Raw genomic sequence first — 17,836 nt, 5'->3', positions numbered from 1 at the left:
CGCACGCCCTAGCACAACGAGGCTTGTGTTTTGTGCGGGCCGGGTAAACCATGCAGTCATTGCACATGAAATATCAATACGTGTTAAATTCGTGAGGGATTTCTGCAGTGTTATAAGTTTCATGCAGTTTACAAGAAGAAATATTTGCTATTACGTAGCCAGTAAATCCGGAGAGCGCTGATATTGTTCATGCAAAGCACTTTAGAGGACATGTCGCGCTGCAATGCAATGCGACATGCAGGGAGCAGGACACTGCGCCCTGCTCCCTGGAACCCAATGACGATGCAAGTAGAACACACCTTCATAATTAAAACTGAATACCTACACAAATATTAACAAATTGTTGTGGTGTTGCGCGTTACCACTGTTTGAGAGCCAGAACATGCTCATGTATAAAAGCCATATGTGCCATGTTAAGTCTGATGTGGTCAGATGTCGTTGGCTAGCACTTTTCGCGTTCGTGTTCAAAAAAAAAATATGAGTAAAAACTGCTGTGCTTGACGTCACCTGCCTTCGTATCGATAAAAAAAAAGGCAGTCAGTTTGTTGAGTTGTTCTTGTGGCTAATTATATTAACGATCCCTCCTTGCTAAATCACAAGGCTTCATATATTTATGCTGTATGCATGATCCACAAATGAACATTACAAAAAATAATTTATCGCACTTAAAGAATAACACCTTTTCATAACTTGTCACATGCATAGCAGACATGTAGGGATATGTAATGATGGGTCACATACTTTTGCGCCAGCCACCAAAGCTCATTTTCTTACCTTCAACACAAAGCATTTTGCAAAACATTTGAACTTTACAGTTTTTTTAGCCCATCAACTGAACCTCCAAAGCTTCAAATAGTTTGCAGCTACCCCAGTTAACCACGCTGCGATTCTATATTTATTCTAAGCCTTCTGTACTTCCCTGCGTTCAAATTAAAAAATTCGAACTTTACAATTCTTTCGAATTCGAACTTTAAAATTCATCTGTTGGGCCTATCAACTGCGAGCCATGAAGCAATGGCTGCCGTACGATTCCGCACACTCTAAGGTGGTGAAGCGAGCAGTTGGTAGTCTGCTTGGAATCGGCTTTGCGGAAATCGTGCGTACTAGTGCACCAAATGCGGTCTAGTTTTACGAACCAAGTTGGACGCTTTTGACAGCTGGTTTCCCTTTGACGGTCGTCAACGCTTCTGCAAAAAGTAAAGCTTGGAGCACAAAGGGCGAGAGCAGAGGTCAAACGACCGAAGGTAAGACCAGGGGTGATTCCCTACGTACGCAAGGTGTCACACAACCTTAAAAAGGTTGCTAACCGTCATGGTATTCGTCTGGTTTTTTTCTGCGCCCAACAAGCTCTCGAAGGTGTGTTCTCGAGTTTGCCGTGAGAGCAGGCGGCGCTGCCGCTTGAAGCATGAGAAGCCCTTTGTTGAGTGCTCCAGAGCGGTTGTGTATGGAATTCCCTTGCACCCTTGTGGGCAGCTCTACATTGGAAAAACCGAGCGTTGTGTGAACGACCGTTTAAGGGAACATGCACAAAAACTAAAGAAAAAGGAGGATAAGGGCGCACATTTGGTGGCTCATGTTAGCGCGTGTGGTTGTGACGCTCGATTTTCAGCGGCCACTATTCTGGGCAGGAGCGGCAACGCCTCTTCCAAGCTCTCTCTTGAGGCCTTCTTTATCAAGAAGAATAGAGATAGGAGTGTAAGTGAGCCTTCTATCACATTACTATATGCCGAATTTCACTTCTTGCGCAACTGCCTTTGATGTGCATGCTCCTGTTTCTCTTCTGCTTGGTAGGCGCATGCGTGACAAGAGGATATATATATGTACTATCCTTCTTTCCATTAAACAGTTGTGAGTAGCGCTTGTCCTTGTCCATCGTTCTTGTTTCCGTTTTTTTATTCGCGCTAAGTTACGAATACAAAAATGGACGACCAACTAGCCCAACAGTCAATGCTAATCTAATGTAAGCGGGGTCGATACCAGTTCACTGTAATTGTTTTTTTTTCTTCTGCGGAAGTTTTCATGACATGGTGAAATCCTTCTTCGGTACTTAAATCTGAGAAGGCAAACATGACGGCAAACTGCGCATCTTCGCTTTGACAATCCTATCCATTGGACCGTCAGGACAAGTGCTCAAGTAAGTTGTTTTTAAAGAGAAGCTTTTGAATGCGAAGCTGTCAGTGCTTCTTCGACTTTTCCACTGCTTCTGCTGCTATCGCTGTCTTGCACACCGCGCCGGGAGGTGGTTCACAGCGCGTATGTATATGGCAGGAGCGCGGCAGAGAGGAAAGGCGGCGCGAGTGACTCGTTCGGCCCTTTCCACTGCGTCGGCACAATGTCCTCTAGAGCTCGCTATGCGTCGCCCCGATACCCTCTTGACGGCTGTTGTTATCCGTGCCCCCTGCAAAAGCATCGCAGAAGCTGCAGCGCTTGCCTTTGTACTAACATGGAACAGTCCAAAGGGAAGGTCGATAAAATGGTAGAGAGGAAGTAGAGAGTGGATGCAGAGGATCGGTAGAGCCGACGCAGTCACGAAACGAGGGAAGAAGTAGACACCGCTTTAGCATATGCTAAAGGGGATGAAGGCGAAAGTCTGAACGCTCACGGGACATTCATTAAAGTACTTGACATTCCCAGTGCAATGCGTTGTTACTTCCTATTACTTGTTTTCTCCCACCAGCGGTCATGGGTGAGAGGGTGAGGAGTGTGTTAATTTCCTCTTAAGAAACTGTGTCCTAATTAACTGCGTCTTAATAATTTCGCCTCAATTACCCCGAAAGGTCGGCGGTTCGACTCCCACCAATGGTCGTGGGTTCGACTATCAATGGTGGCACGATCAATTTTGGTGCCATCGAATTTTGTTTCCACCAAAGTCGAGCGTGAGTGTCTTTATTACCTACATCTTAATTGCTTCTATATTAGTTAACTTCGCCTTAACACCAAAGGTCGTAGCTTCGACTACCAATGATGGCACCATCAATTTCATGCCATTGAATTTTGGTTCCACCAAAGGTCGAGGGTTCGAACACCTTCATTAACTTCACTTAATGAGCACCAAACGTCGTCGGCTCGACTCCCACCAATGGTCGTGGGTAACACCATCAATTTTGCGGCCATAACGCCGCACGGCCAATTTTTCGATAACACCTGACAACGGATTTTTGGACCCATGAGGCCCTTTAGGCTTTCGCCGCAATAAAAGCCTTGTCATTCTTTGCCACCCACCGTGGTTGCTCAGTGGCTATGGTGTTGGGCTGCTGAGCACGAGGTCGCGGCATCGAATCCCGGCCACGGCGGCCGCATTTAGATGGGGGCGAAATGCGAAAACACCCGTGTACTTATATTTAGGTGCACGTTAAAGAATCCTAGGTGGTCAAAATTTCCGGAGTCCTCCACTACGGCGTGCCTCATAATGAGAAAGTATTTTTGGCAGGTAAAACCCCATAATTTAATTTTAATTTTTTTCATTCTTCGCTCACAACTCGAATACATAGAGGCAGGGTGGGAGAGGGAAAAGGCGACGTAAAAAGGCACGGAAAGGCTACTAGTAATGACGACAGCAGTTGCGGACAGACTGAATAAATTTAAGTTCTAGGTGCGGCACAGTACGTTTGTACTATTTCTGAAAGATAAACACCGTGGGGGGGGGGGGGGGGGTGCGAGCAAATTTGTCTAGCAAAGAACTGACGCAAGGCGTGCAGGCGCAAAGCCGCATTAAAGCGCCGTAGCGTCTAGGCGACCTTACGGAAGCGGCTGTACGTCGAATCAGCACTTCTGTGCCCGCCGCGGTAACGTTGCGGCTAAAGGCGTTGCTCGAGGACGTGGGTTCGAACCCGCATGCGGAGGCCGCATTTCGATGGGGAAGAAATGCAAAAACGCTCGGGCACTTAGATTTAGGGGCACGTTAAAGAGCCACAGAGAGTCCAAATTAATTTCCGAGCCCGCCACTGCGGCGTGCCGCGTAATCAGATTGTAGTTTTGGCATGTAGAGCCCCTCAATTCAAGTTTCATACTTCGGCCATGATGCGATATGCCGTATGAGGCAATAGTAGTGCTAACCTTCTCGGAGGTTATGAACAATTACGCAAAACAATGACACAAGCAAACACGTCTCGCTGTGTGTTCTGTGTACTATACGCAAACAGCAGCGGTGCACGCAAGGTAATGTTTAACATCAGCTCGCCAATCTCGTATTGTAGTAAACGCTGAAACAAATTTAACATTCATTGTCGACGTGACCGCTAAATATCGTCGATGAAAGCAAACAGAACAGAAGCATCGCTTACATCGATTCCTTCTGTGCGTGGTGTGCGCATCATTTTTAAATGTGCTGTTTTACACAAGTAAAAAACAGCGAAATGAACGTGCTGTAAACAGAGTGCAATGAACGTGCTTAAATGTATCACTCGACTATCCAATTGATGTGGTTCTAGTGAAAAAACTCACCCCTCAGCGTCCATGGCACTAATTGCAATGGAAGTGTGCTATTTCACGCAGATTCTTTCTCTTGTTTGCACGCAATCCCATCTAGCACACATTAGGCCAGCAAGGTACGCGTGTATGATGAAGTGTTGTGTACGTATTGCAACCGATGTATTTTGAACATATATATGAAGCTGATGATATATGAAATATGATGCAGCTTTGGCGCAAGAGCTTTGTTTCTATGGAACCGCAGCAGATTTGAGATTCTGAGGAGAAGGTACGTAAGGCGTACCTGGAAATGAATATGATTGGATCCTTCGGGCTTTATTAGATATTAGCGTGAACGTCCGACGGATGTTTACACATGTAGTATATTCTCAGCTCTAGGATTCCGGATGAACATGCATGCGGGATGGACAATAAATACAGCGGCTCTTGGTTTACATGTTATATAATTACTCTCGATCGCTGCTGTAAACTGCGTACGATCTGACAACATGGCGATGTGGTCGGGAAGTTCGTTCCACCCTTGAGTCGTAAGTGGGTGAATTCTGGTCGGTCTTCGTACACCTTTGTTGGGAGCTGGGTTTAGCGGAGGCAAGGAATACACATTTTGACAGCTTGATAACGGAGAGTCGACTGGCTTGATTCAAAAGTAAAAGCAGGTTGGCCGAGTGGCTGCGGTGGCGCCCCAGTCGGGCAGCCGCCTCGATTCCAAGGAAGAGCCGGGGGCAATGAGCCCCACGGCGAGGCAAACTGGATTTCCCAGAAACGGGGCCAAGGAAGTGTCGGACGGTCGCTACACGTTCGTTGGGGACATTCGCTGTTCGGATCGCTTTCGCGAAATGTCCGATGGCCTGGTCTGATGACTACATTGTCTGATGGCGAGGAAAAGAAATGTGTGTGAGAGAGACACAGGCGTAAAATTGGATACCAAACTTGATATCAAGCTATACAATAAAACATGCATATCATGTATCGTTCAGATTTAGATGTCCGGCACAAGTGAGGAGCTTGTAAACGATAAATATCTGCTTTCAATTATCTAGGGCACCATGACAATGACAATAATGAAACAAGGAAACAGCACGTTACCAGATGCACGTACAGTGTTGTCTTCGGTGAAGCACGGCTAATGTGATACTACACCGCCGTAGATTACTTTAAAGGGCCACTATAGCAGGGGCGTAGCCAGGGGGGGGGCTTATGGGGCTTCAGCCCCCCCCGAAATTTTTTCGTGCTGTCCATGCACCGCTGACCAAAGCGACCCCCGGCGCCGGAAATCACTCTGGATTTTGTCTAGAATGTCTTTTTGACGCTCGAAAAGACATTTAACCGCGAAGATTGCGAACTCGGGCTGGATTTCTTGGCAATGCCCATACACCGGCAGTCACATAACGCCAAGCAGTCCCATACGAACATAAAGTTTCAAGGGCGCTTTGATGGTGAGCGGGCTCGCCACGGCATCTCACTGAGGCCACGGAATCTATGGAGCGCATGGATATCAATTGCGGAACTTTATGGGTATAAATCTCATAAGCTCTTGATGTGAAACGTGCATTGACATTTCCTAAGTTGTGCTTTAAATTTTCAATTGCGGAACTTTGTTGGTTTAATGTTGTTATAAACATTTGACGCCAAAGGTCCATTGACTTTTCTAAAGTCTTACATCGGAACATACAACGGGACAAGCGAAATCAACACACTAGCAGACGAGTTGACAAAGCACGCAGCGAGGTCCAATGAGACGATGTGTTGGGGTGGTTCATTTGTGCCGTCATGTCACATAAAAAAATATCAACACTTTTTAACCTACGCCAGAACAACCATGTCAAGACACTAAAGCCAGCCAAAGTAACTACGTTCTTATTTATTTTTTCTACTTTGACTTTTATTCGCCGAGAACACATTGAGCCTCTTCAATTTCTTTGTTCTCGCTACCCTACCCGCGGGCTGCCAGAGCGAGCCAGAGCGCATATGTTTTTCTCGTACGGCCCCGACCACCGTGCGGTGCACTTCGGTGGGCATTCGGTTTGCTCTGGCCGAGCGGATTTTCACCTGACAGAGTTTTGAAAGCTTTCTGGCTAGCAGACGAGAAAAAAAAACAATGGTCGCTCGCCGCCATCACTGTGGGGACTCGAAGGATTGCACCGCGTTCCTTGAGCGGAACCTTTCCGGAAAGTCTTGTTTCGCCGGTGTAGGATACTGAGCAATATGCGTATGGATCTCAGTGGGCCAATCGTCTCATGTTTTCTTCGGTATTAATTCTGTAGCCCCATTAGGTGCCCGATGTAGGCATTCGATTCTGGCCAACATACTTTCCTATGCGTTTTTTTTTCATTTCGGTGCCTCCGCCTCACAGAAAAAAATACATTGTTGCGGCGCAGCGAATTGTGGCATGGTGAAAGTTCGATTTTGATACTTCTTTTGCGGAAAGTAATGGGCGACGGGACGCTTCAGTTGCCGGATACGTTTATTATATTATTGCGAAAGCAATTATAAGGACACTCCAGGCGCATTCCTGCAGTCGCCGTCGCCCTCATGTTTCGTATAAAGTCCAAGGGGGATAAAATCGTGACCACGCGCTGCATGCTGTATGTGCGAATGAAAGCGTAGGGGGGGAGGTGGAATGGGTGAGCCGACGATGGTGGCTTAGTCTTGTGTGCGCAAAGGAGAAAAGCGGGGAGCAAGCGCGCCGCCTTCCGTCGCACGCAATACATCGGGGGGAGTGGATGGAATCGGGGCGGAATCTAGGATTCTGTGTATCTATGATTGTGCAACATGTTTATTTGCCTTGTTTGACGCATTACATACAGTTACTTTTTCTTACATACATAGACTCATTGGAGACTTATACGTATACTTAAATATCTTGTTGCGATGTTTTGTGTATACATGCAGTGAACTATGTTTCCAGTGACACTTTTTTGTCCTTTATCAAACCGTATTTTCACATTTGTATATCCCATTGTATTTTTGCATTTCTAATGTACGAGGGCGAGTCAAATGAAAGTGCGCCTACCCTAACCACGCAATAATGGTTCGGTTCATTATCTGCGAGGCATGCGCGTAGGAGAACGGCATGTCTCATTTACAAAAGTGACACGCAGGTGTGAAGATAAATGTTCTTTAATGCTCTCATACACTGGGTTGAATATGGTTGCGTCACATAATGGGAACTTCAAAAGTTGAACAGCTAGGTGTCGCGAAGTTTTTGACAGCTAAAGGTGTTTCCGAAACAGAAATTAATCGCCGTATGGCTGCCGTTTACGTTGAACACGGCATTTAATTGACCACTGTGAAGCGTTGGAGCAAACGGTTCAAAGGACGTTGTAAAGACATTCCAAGACCGGGCCAAAACCATCGTGCAATCACCCCCTACACAATTTCAAAGGTTCATGAGCTGATGAAACAAGAACGGAAAATAAGCATCGATGAACTGGCAGACCGTCTGAACATCAGTCACGGTTCGGTTCACGCCTTAATTCATGAGCTTCTCAGTTATCGGCTCTTTGGAGCGCAATGGATCCCCAAGATTTTGATCCATAGCGAGAAGACGGAGTAGTTTCGCGCTGCCTTGACTCATCTGATCGGGTATCACAATGAGGATGATGAATTCATGTTTGCAATTGTGATCGGGGACGAACCTTGGTGCCACTACTACGAGCCTGAAACACGACGGCAAAGCTTACAGTGGAAACATTCGAATTTACACGCCCAAAGAACGCAAAGGCCATCATTTCCGCTGGAAAGGTGTTGTTGACTTTTCTTTCGGTCGTCAGGGTCCCTTACTGATAGAATTTGCTAAATCTTGAGAGGCTATCAATTGTTTCCGATATTGTGAAACGCCAGAACGGCAGTGTGTCGCAATCAAGAAGGAACAACGTGGAAAATTGACGAATGTGGTCATCTTGTTCCACGACAATGCCTGTCCCCAGGTCGCTTATGTGGTTAATACAAAACTGGCAAAATTCAAGTGGGAAACGCTGCAGCATCCGCCATACAGCTCAGACCTGTCACCTTGCGACTTCTACATTTTGGGGCAACGGAAAAAACAGCTCAAGGGAACCAGATACAGACTTTTTGAAGCAGCAACCCAAGTAGTTTTATAAGACGGGAATCACGCGACTCGTTAGTCAATGGGACAAATGTCTAAATTCTCATGAAGACTACTTTTAAAAGAAGTACCCCGTTGTTGGCTCACATTTATTTGACTTGCCCTCGTATATCTTGCAGAATTCCTGCTTTTTATACGTGCCCTCTGTTGCGACTGATTTCGGTGCAATTACTCACGATACACGACCGGTGACACCTGCTTCTTCGTAATACATTAAAACAAATTACAGCGTCATTGAGATTTTTCACTGGCCATTGCATATATACAAGAATGTAAGCACGGTTCTTGCATGACAAAGTTTCATTAACATATTTGTCCTCAACTTGTTCAGTTCATTGCCTTTAAATTTTTCATATCAGTGGCATGCACTGCTTTCCTGGTTTCGAACTGATATAGTTCTAAAGTTCGTGTGATATTTTCTTTACTTAAATAGACAAAAATATGGAAGCATTGATATCAGTTATTTCGGGCAATATTTTTGGCACATACGAGTATATTATTTTATGAAGAAATACAGATTTTATTGTTTTGACTGTGCGTAGCGTTCAAGAATTCGTTTGCAGCATCTTTGGCAATGACAATGCAGTTATTCATGTATTTGATCCCTTGACAAATTGTTTAAGAGGAAGCTTTAGCTCGGGCCCAATCCGACGCGACCTATTCAAATACTTGTAAAACGCAGAAACCCTTTTCTTAGATAATCCTGCTAATCGCTTTTACTGAAATTTGTTGCATTTGAGAGAGAAAGTTAAATCCTAGTTCTGTTGGAAACACAACTTCGATTTAGGGCCTAAATGTTGTTTAAAATATTTTGAAAAATTCGAAAGTTTGAAAATATAGAAGCACGACGTTTACAAACTAATAGCTATGCATGAATAACAGACACTGTGGTTCTGTAAACGGCATCTATTATAACAGTCAAAGGGGGCAAGTTTGCTATGTCAATTTGTATTTTACGTGAATTGGTTACGTTGTGTACAAGGGTTCTGCACAAGCCGTATTTCCACAATATTAAATTTTTTTGAGAATCATGTGTAACATATCCATTTTGTCCGCTGTAGATGAACTATTAGATGCAATTCACAGAATGGAGATATCATTTTTCATTGTTGAGTCATGGAGTTTTAAACTTGATACCTTCGTTTTCTGAAAATTTTCGATTTGGCCAATTTCTAATAAATAATTGACCACCTAAATAAAAAAATTTGAAAGCAGTAGTCACTAGAATTAAACTTTTACTTTTAAATGCAACAACAAAATTTCTGGCTACGCCACTGGCCCGATATATACATATATATATATATATATATACACGTAGGGCCAGTGGCGTAGCCCCCCCCCGAACAAAATTTCTGGCTACGCCACTGCACTATAGAGGTCTGGCCATTTCGAACAAACAATTGCAGTGTATACAATGCGCGTTAACGATCGTGTCTGCAAAGTATTACAGCGCTGCACACCGCGAAAACAGCTGCAGTTTCAAAGTTGAGGACTGGGCGTGTTGGTATAGCATATTAGAGGCTCGATTGCGCAACATTTTGACGACACACACAGAAGAGAAACACACATCACAGAACGCTTTGTGGTGTGTGTTTCTCTTCTGTGTGTGTCGTCCAGCGCAATCGAGCCTCTAATAGGCAATTTCAAACCAAACGCCGCGCGCCCTTGACAGTGGAGCTCCTATTCGAAAAGACGAGGTCAAATCACATCAAATTAAATCAGTGTTTATTTCAAATACATCTTTTGACAGATCTTGTTTGCTGGTCAATCTAAACACATCGTGCTTGTCAGAAAACCCAGCAGGAGATGGTATAGCTTTCAATAAAGATATGAAGCATACAATTACCGTTCATAATTATGCAACTTTAAAGTAAAATATTCTAACATACAAAGAATAAATACTACGTTTTCCAGTCGCGTGAGAATCCCCCCCAAAAATCCCATATTACCATAAACAGTTGAATACCACTTCCTCACATGTTTCTTCATTTTACGTTTTTAATTTATATCATGCAGTGTTGCATCAAGTTCATTAGAAATATCAGAGACATAATAATTTCTTGTTTTCGTTCCATAGTAGTGTTAACACCCTTAACGTAAAATACCTTTCTGTTTTTCGTAACGCAACATCTTTTTTTACCAATACTTTAAAATAATTTGAATAATAATAGCGTGTTACAACCACATACCTAAATAGCTCCTGCACTGGAAGTATTCATAGAATATTATACTTTTCTTTTCTGTCTAATTGTTGTAGTCCGGTTCCATAAGTTATGCTATTCACAATTCTTTTGACTACGCCATCAATAGCTTGCTTTTTATAGTCAGAACATGTACCATATAACGTTACACCATATGTAATTACCGATTCTGCTAATGCCTTATATAGTAACTCTTAGGTTGACAGGCGTTTTCCCGCGCAGACTGTGCATCAAGGCCGCGACAGCTCTTAGCGTTCCACAAACGTGTGTGACATGGTTATTCCAGGTAAGATGCCGATCAAATAAAATTCCTAAATACCTAACCACACGCTCAAACTGTAATTGTTGACAAATATATGCGTTGCAATTTGAGGCGCGCAAATGTGTATTCATATTAAATGAAAGCGCCTTATGTGGATTCCTGAAGCAGATTAGTTTAGTTTTTTGATGATTTATAAAACTTGAATTGTGTGCGAACCAGTCTACGATTACTGATATGTCTCTTTAGAAGATTTGACATACCGAGTTGCAGTCACTCCTTTGTAACGCTATCGCAGTGTCATCAGCGTACTGAAAAAGTTTTGATTTCAGTGGTAATAATAATATTTGGGGTTTTACGTGCCAAAACCACTTTCTGATTATGAGGCACGCCGTAGTGGAGGACTCCGGAAATTTTGACCACCTGGGGTTCTTTAACGTGCACCTAAATCTAAGTACACGGGTGTTTTCGCATTTCGCCCCCATCGAAATGCAGCCGCCGTGGCCGGGATTCGATCCCGCGACCTCGTGCTCAGCAGCCCAACACCATAGCCACTGAGCAACCACGGCGGGTGAGATTTCAGTGGTAGGAGACCGAGATCTGAAACATATATATTCAAGAGTACTAGCCCTAGCGTGCTTCTTTCGGGCACACCACGCTTTATTACTTTGAGATTGCTGTAGCTATCATCTAGTTTAACGGTTTGTAGCCGATCACTAAAATAATTTAGAAAAAAATTATAGAAGTGATCACTCAATCCTAGATTCTTTAGCTTGTTGAGTAATATCTTGTGTACTACCGTGTCAAAAGCCTTTGATAGGTACAAAAATAGGGCTAAGACTACATTATTATTTTCTATTGATGTACTAATATAGTCAGATAATTCTTCTAGCAGAGTAATTGTGTGTTTATTCTTTGTGAAACCAAACTGCGCCATGTTATTCAGGGAATACATTTCGCAGAATGATTGCCTTACAGAGACCATATATTTTTCCATTATATGCTCTATTGTGGACAATATCGGTCTGTAATTTGCGCAATCACTTCTCTGTCCGCTCTTGTAGACAGACCTTACGATTGAAATTCTCAGTTCTTTGAGTATTATGGCTGTTTGGAAAATTCCGTTTAGAATATTTCAAAGTACTTGTTTGAGTCTGCTAAACTTTAAAAAATTACATTAAATTATTGGATTTTACGTGCCAAAACCACTATCTGATTATGAGGCACGCCGTAGAGGAGGACTCCGGAAATTTTGACCACCTGGGGTTCTTTAACGTGCACCTAAATCTAAGTACACGGGCGCTTTCGCGTTCCGCCCCCATCGAAATGCGGACGCCGTGGCCGGGATTCGATCCCGCGACCTCGTGCTCAGCAGCCCAGCACCATAGCCACTGAGCAACCACGGCGGGTGATCTGTGAAAATTGAAGTATAAATCTCGAGGGCGGATTTTATCAAACCCTGGAGGTTTGAACTTAGCTATGCCTTTAATTATCATCCAAAGATCAACTTCGGTCATCGCTGGAAAATAAGCTGAGTGCGCGCATGTGCGTTTCGGCTCGTATTCTAAATGTTGGTCACTCTCCGTTTTTTTCTTCAGCTTCTCTGCTGCAGGAATAAAAGTTTAATTCAGGTCAGTCGCACAAGTGCGACTACGTAATTCGCATTGCTGAAACGTTATTCACTTTAACACCGAAACGTGGCTTCGAGAATCATTGAAGGCTAAGGTTATTTCGTTGATGTGCTGCTTCACAAGGCGATTTAAAGTTTGGAGAAAAAATAAATCTTACAAATCCAATGTCTGCACGAAATTTAGTTTTACTCCAATGCCATAGCAAGTGGGCCGTGCTTCCGCTTCGTCTGGTATTCCTCCCACGTTGTGCAGTCGCGCGCGCAGTAAACGAAACTGCGAGCGCGAAAAAAAAAAGGGGGGGGGGGGAGAGCACCTTTATATGAAAAAAGAAAAATCGAGAACATAGATCAAAGGCGAATTTTCTGAATGCCTTTGCCCAAAAAGTTTGTCTCACATTGCCAATTTATGGCAGGAATGTAGTCTGGTTCGCCTCCAGCCGGTATATAGAAGAGAAGAAGTGTTTAGAAGGTGTAGCGGGAGGACACGATGGCGACTGAAGAGCCGTGCCGTTCTCCCTACATTTCTATTGGAAGGCGAAGGCCCAGCGGAACGGTGGCTGTGGCGGCCAGCCCCGTCGAGAGCGAGCGTTCTTTTTCTCCTCAAAACACGAGCCCCTTGCGAACGTGCACGACGCTGATGATGATGTTGCATGTGAGGACGCGCGGTGGTAAAGATGGCGCTACATTTGGCACAAGGGTGCTTTTGCTTTCAAAAGTTCAAAATCTAACGCGTTGTTGTATTTGAAGCGTACAGATAATTCTTTTGTTCAATTTTATCACTAGTACAACGCTAAAAAAGGGTGCGCCGCTGCTTTCATTAGCTAGTTTCTGCATGGAACGCTTAAGTTTTGGGGGAAACTTCCTTTTATTTATTTTAGTATCAACTTGGCCACCATGAAAAAGAAAGAACAATAAAAGTATTTCGTCAGTTACAAAGTTAATTGTAATAAACCACAAACTTCAACGCAGGCTGGCACCAGTACTTTACTGCTCACATCTTGTCCCCTGCGTCAGAGGCATCGATCTTCGCAAGATATTTTCTGGTATGCGATTGACGCACGTGAGTAGAAGAAAATGAAGAACGCAGCAGGCAGCTGTCTCGTGCACTGCGCGCCCTCCGCCATTTTGCACGCGCATTGCTACTGTCTGCCAGCGACTAGTTTCTTGGTTCCGCAGTGCGTAATCTAAAAGAAAATACGGCTAGATTTTAGGACGCGCCCACGCCAAGTCCTGCTTTACCGCCGAGCTGTGCGGTAGCGACGCCTCGTGTCGGTCATGAAGCAACGTTCGCAACCTGATGCCCCGGCTACGAACAAGGATGGAGCCACGACTGGCCGCGGATTTCGCCACGCAGCTCAGCCAGACGACAGGTGCGGCGTCGCTCAGCGATCGGCAACAGCGTGCGCACAGGGCTACGCTCGGTCTCAACCTCCTTGTGGGCGCGCGATACACGGCGCGCCTCCCGGGACTTTTCCTACTGGCCGCTCTCGGGCGTCGGCGTTCCTTTGGTCCGGGGAGAGTTGCCCACGCGCCTTCCTCGACGGAACAGCCGACAGGTGAGTATTCGCGCGTGTTCTGTAAAGCGAAACGAAAGTCTTTCTCAAAGAGAACGTTGAAAATGTAGCCTGCAGATGCAGTGCTCTGTCGAGAAGTGGCGCTCTTCTCGATGGCACCGCACATCGAGGCCCGCAGAAATTGTCGCGATGGGGATTTCAGCGGCATTTCGAATACTTGTTTCGAAATTAGTGGTAATTGTAGCAGAAACCTGTGTGTGCTTTGTACATTTGGTGCGTAGACATTTGGAGCTTTTCCCTGGGCAAGCTGTCGCTTACTTAGTCACATTTCAGGCGCCGCAAAGAAAAAAAAAGAAAAGAAAGAACACACCACAGCGCACCTTTGCGTTTGTTTTCCTTTTTTTTTTGTGGTAGCCTTATCGCACTGACTGTGGCGCTTGTAAGATGCATGCAACTTGTTTGTAAGTGGCTCTTTGCCATTGCCCTGTCGTTTTCCGTAATAAAACGCACACATAATCATGATTGGTTGGTATCTACGCGTCACGGCAGTTCTAGCATAATGGGAAGTTTGTGAATTTACGCCCAACTGCCAAAAGCACAACATAAGTTATATGAACACTTCCATTGGTCGGTAACCAACAAAAATAGAAAGAGTTAGTTTAATTACGTGTTGCTTTTGAGTTCTTTAACCTTTGTTGCTGAAATTTATTACTGGGTGGAAAAAATAAGTAGAAGACAACACATAAGTTATGCGGTAACTTCTAGCAATTGTGATGCAAGAACTCCCGACTTAATGAGCAGTGTTCTTGTTTCAGCGGTAAGCCGCACAGAAGAGGCGGCCTTTGTCATTCTGGCCGTGAATCGGTTGGTGCAGCCACGGCGTCGCTCTTCGCTCCAGCTTCCGCACGCAAGATGGTGGTTCACAGCAGCCGGATGCAGCTGGCCGCTGGTGCAGCGTACTCTCATCCCAGGCGACGCCTTCACCAGCCTCGGGTTCTCGAAGCCTCCGCCCAACACCTGGCCATCGCAGCAGTACTGCGCAGTCTTAGCCGCTGTTCCAGCAATGGGACTTGGCGCACGGGCGACGTTCCTCGCTTTGACTGCGCGCACAGCTTTTGCGTGGCTGGCTCCACGTGTGGCGTCGAGAAGTCCGCCGTTGTCGCCTTCGACACGCGGCCCTGGCCCGCGGCGAGCACCACGAGTTCTTTAACACGCGGGGACTTCTAGTTCCGTGATGCTGCAGGCACTCCGCCGTCATTCTGACCATGCATGGTGGCTTAATTGTCACACAAGTTTTCATACTTTTCAAGCAGTACAAGGACGTCCCCGCTGGTGCTGGGGACGTTTTAGGCTTCCATAAAATCGGTTCTGCAAACTCTGAACCGAAAGCCTGACTGCGCCCTCGCAACTTTGCCATGTCGTGCCGCTCGAGGGACCGCCGAAGGACGCAACTCGTCGGTGACTTGCGCCTTTTTTGCGCAGTTTTTTTTCTCGTACACTCCTGGTGCAACTCGTACGCATTTTTGCCTTTATTTACGCGAGATCTTGTATTTTTCTCGTTTGCCCAAATATATTGTCACTTATGCTATGTTTGTTGACTGGCTATAATGATTCTTGCTAATCATTGTTTTTCATTCACGGAATTTAGGCGTATACCTGTTACGATAAAAGACATGATGGGGTACATCTTCACCTCATATACGTAGCACTCGATAAATTCAGGTTAAAGGGAAGAGAGGAAACCACATAGAGCTGCGAGCTTTGTCGCCGCCTCGCTTTCTCTTTTCGTGTTTATTGATGGTGCACTGCGTTCCTAAATAAAGTCACGATGTATCAAGTCGCTCAAATCGCTGCACTTGTGAATCGAGATACTCTTTGCCTCGCTGTGGTATAGAAGTTAGACAAAGAGGAATGAAGTGCCCCAGAAAGGATGGTCGACGTTTCAACGGTGGCCAGCGGTGGACCGGTCTTTGTCAATGGCGGCCTTGTCATCCTCGGTGGATTAGTTTCAACGGGTTATCAAGGTGATTGCACCTGCGGCTGGCTGTAAAGGTAGAGACTGTAAAGAATAAAACGAGTGCTGTCATTTGGCGTTTCTAGCCGTCGCGGCAGGAAATTCAGACGAGGGCGTGAGTGCAAGGAAGGGGGAAGGAGGAAGCAAAAGAAGGAAAAAGGAAGGGGAGTCGCCGGAAAAAGAAGTTAGTAGGATGCCTTCAAAGAACTGTACAGAGACCGTGGGCGTCGTAGGCGGCGTGCGTTTGCGGGTTTATAAGGTCCGGTCAGCCGGTCAGCGCGGATGGGACCCAAGGGACATGAGTTGAAAGAATGGCCTGAGCGTCCCAGTAGCATTGCGCCGGAAAAGTTTTCCCAGAGACGTCGAGTCTCTGGGAAAGACGGGGGGGGGGGGGGGAGAGGCTGGGGGGCAGATACGCGGTGGAAGGGAGCGGGTTGGTCCTTAAACGGACGCTGGCCTCAGTATAGATGGGCTTAGGCGTCATTGCGACGATATACAAAAGTGGCATGCTCCTGTAGCGCACAGGCATCGAAAAAGCCATGCTCAAGTTTAGCTCTTTCTCAAATTAAAGAATAGAAGAAAGAGAAAAGGCAAAAGATGTCGCTTGAAGGGAGAGCTGAACATGCGAGATGGTCTCGTGTAATTTTGACATTTTGTTTTTTTCAAGAGTGATATATGCGCACACACGTGGGAAGACGCGAAAGGTTTTTATTGAGTGATATAGGAGACCTAGGGAAGAGCAGGAAGAGGAGACATAGGTAAGCCTAAGAAACCTTGTTGGCTGCCCTATTGCAGAACCCAGTATCCAGTGTCCAGTGCCACGCCGGATTATGGGCCCAGTGTCGCGCGCTGGATGCCGGGGCCCTGGGTAGGCGCGGCGTACTGGGGAGGCGCTGCGGACTGGTGCGATAAACAGCTCTAGTGAGTTAAATACGCGGCGCCTGGCCACCGAATCTATTTTTTTTTGTAATGTAGAAAGCAACACAGAACGCTTCACTGCAATAAAAAAAAACGAGGAAGTAAAAAATAAAAATGCTCCGATCAGGATTACATCGCCGGACCTACACAGATCCCAAGCCCGGTACTTTACCACTACGCCACTACGTGTTTGCGTGGTTTTGATCAAAAATTTAGCTATCCGCCCAGTCAAAAGGGAAAATGCAAAAAACTAAAGCGATCTTAAGTTTGTGCATGCATAAACAGGGTAGCTCACGCAAATTTATTCCAAACTGCGACACATAATAGAGTTTTATGACCCCAAGATATAGCGTTATTTAGCACAAGAGAGTATTATCAAGCGGTGAAATTGTATAAAGCATTTACTATTCAGCAGCGCTCGTCCTTGCGTACTGGAACCAGTGCGGCACAAACACAACCAGCGCAGTTTCCAGTGCCAACGAGTGAACTGCAGCGAGAACCAGCACCTGTACAGCACAAACCAATGACGCCCCAGCGTCATGGCAGTGGAACCAGCGTCTCGTCCAGTGTGACCCAGCTCTTATCCATCGTTCTCACTGGTGTCCCAGTGAGTCCCAGCGAGCGCCAGCATCCCCAGTGCGATCCATTGTCAAAATACGCGCTGGTTTCTCACAGGAAGACGCTGGCTTTTGCAATAGGGTGGTGACGTAACGTATTTTTTCGTCTTCGTTAATGATATGAAAATTTCAGAGGTATACAAC

At 45.6% G+C, this 17,836-nt stretch overlaps 1 long non-coding RNA gene across 1 annotated transcript; it reads left to right on the top strand.

Annotated features, from left to right (window-relative positions):
- Positions 1–1,917: 1,917 nt before the first annotated feature.
- LOC139052127 (uncharacterized) lies at positions 1,918–15,731 on the top strand. The gene is made up of 3 exons (XR_011509720.1): positions 1,918–2,134; positions 13,599–14,185; positions 14,959–15,731. It is a non-coding gene; the product is annotated as an uncharacterized lncRNA (long non-coding RNA).
- Positions 15,732–17,836: the final 2,105 nt, after the last annotated feature.

This window comes from Dermacentor albipictus, unplaced genomic scaffold (assembly GCF_038994185.2).
Source record: "Dermacentor albipictus isolate Rhodes 1998 colony unplaced genomic scaffold, USDA_Dalb.pri_finalv2 scaffold_19, whole genome shotgun sequence".
Taxonomy (NCBI): Eukaryota; Metazoa; Arthropoda; class Arachnida; order Ixodida; family Ixodidae; genus Dermacentor; species Dermacentor albipictus.
The sequence above is the reverse complement of the archived record's forward strand: the minus strand, read 5'-3'. Positions and strand labels throughout refer to the sequence as shown.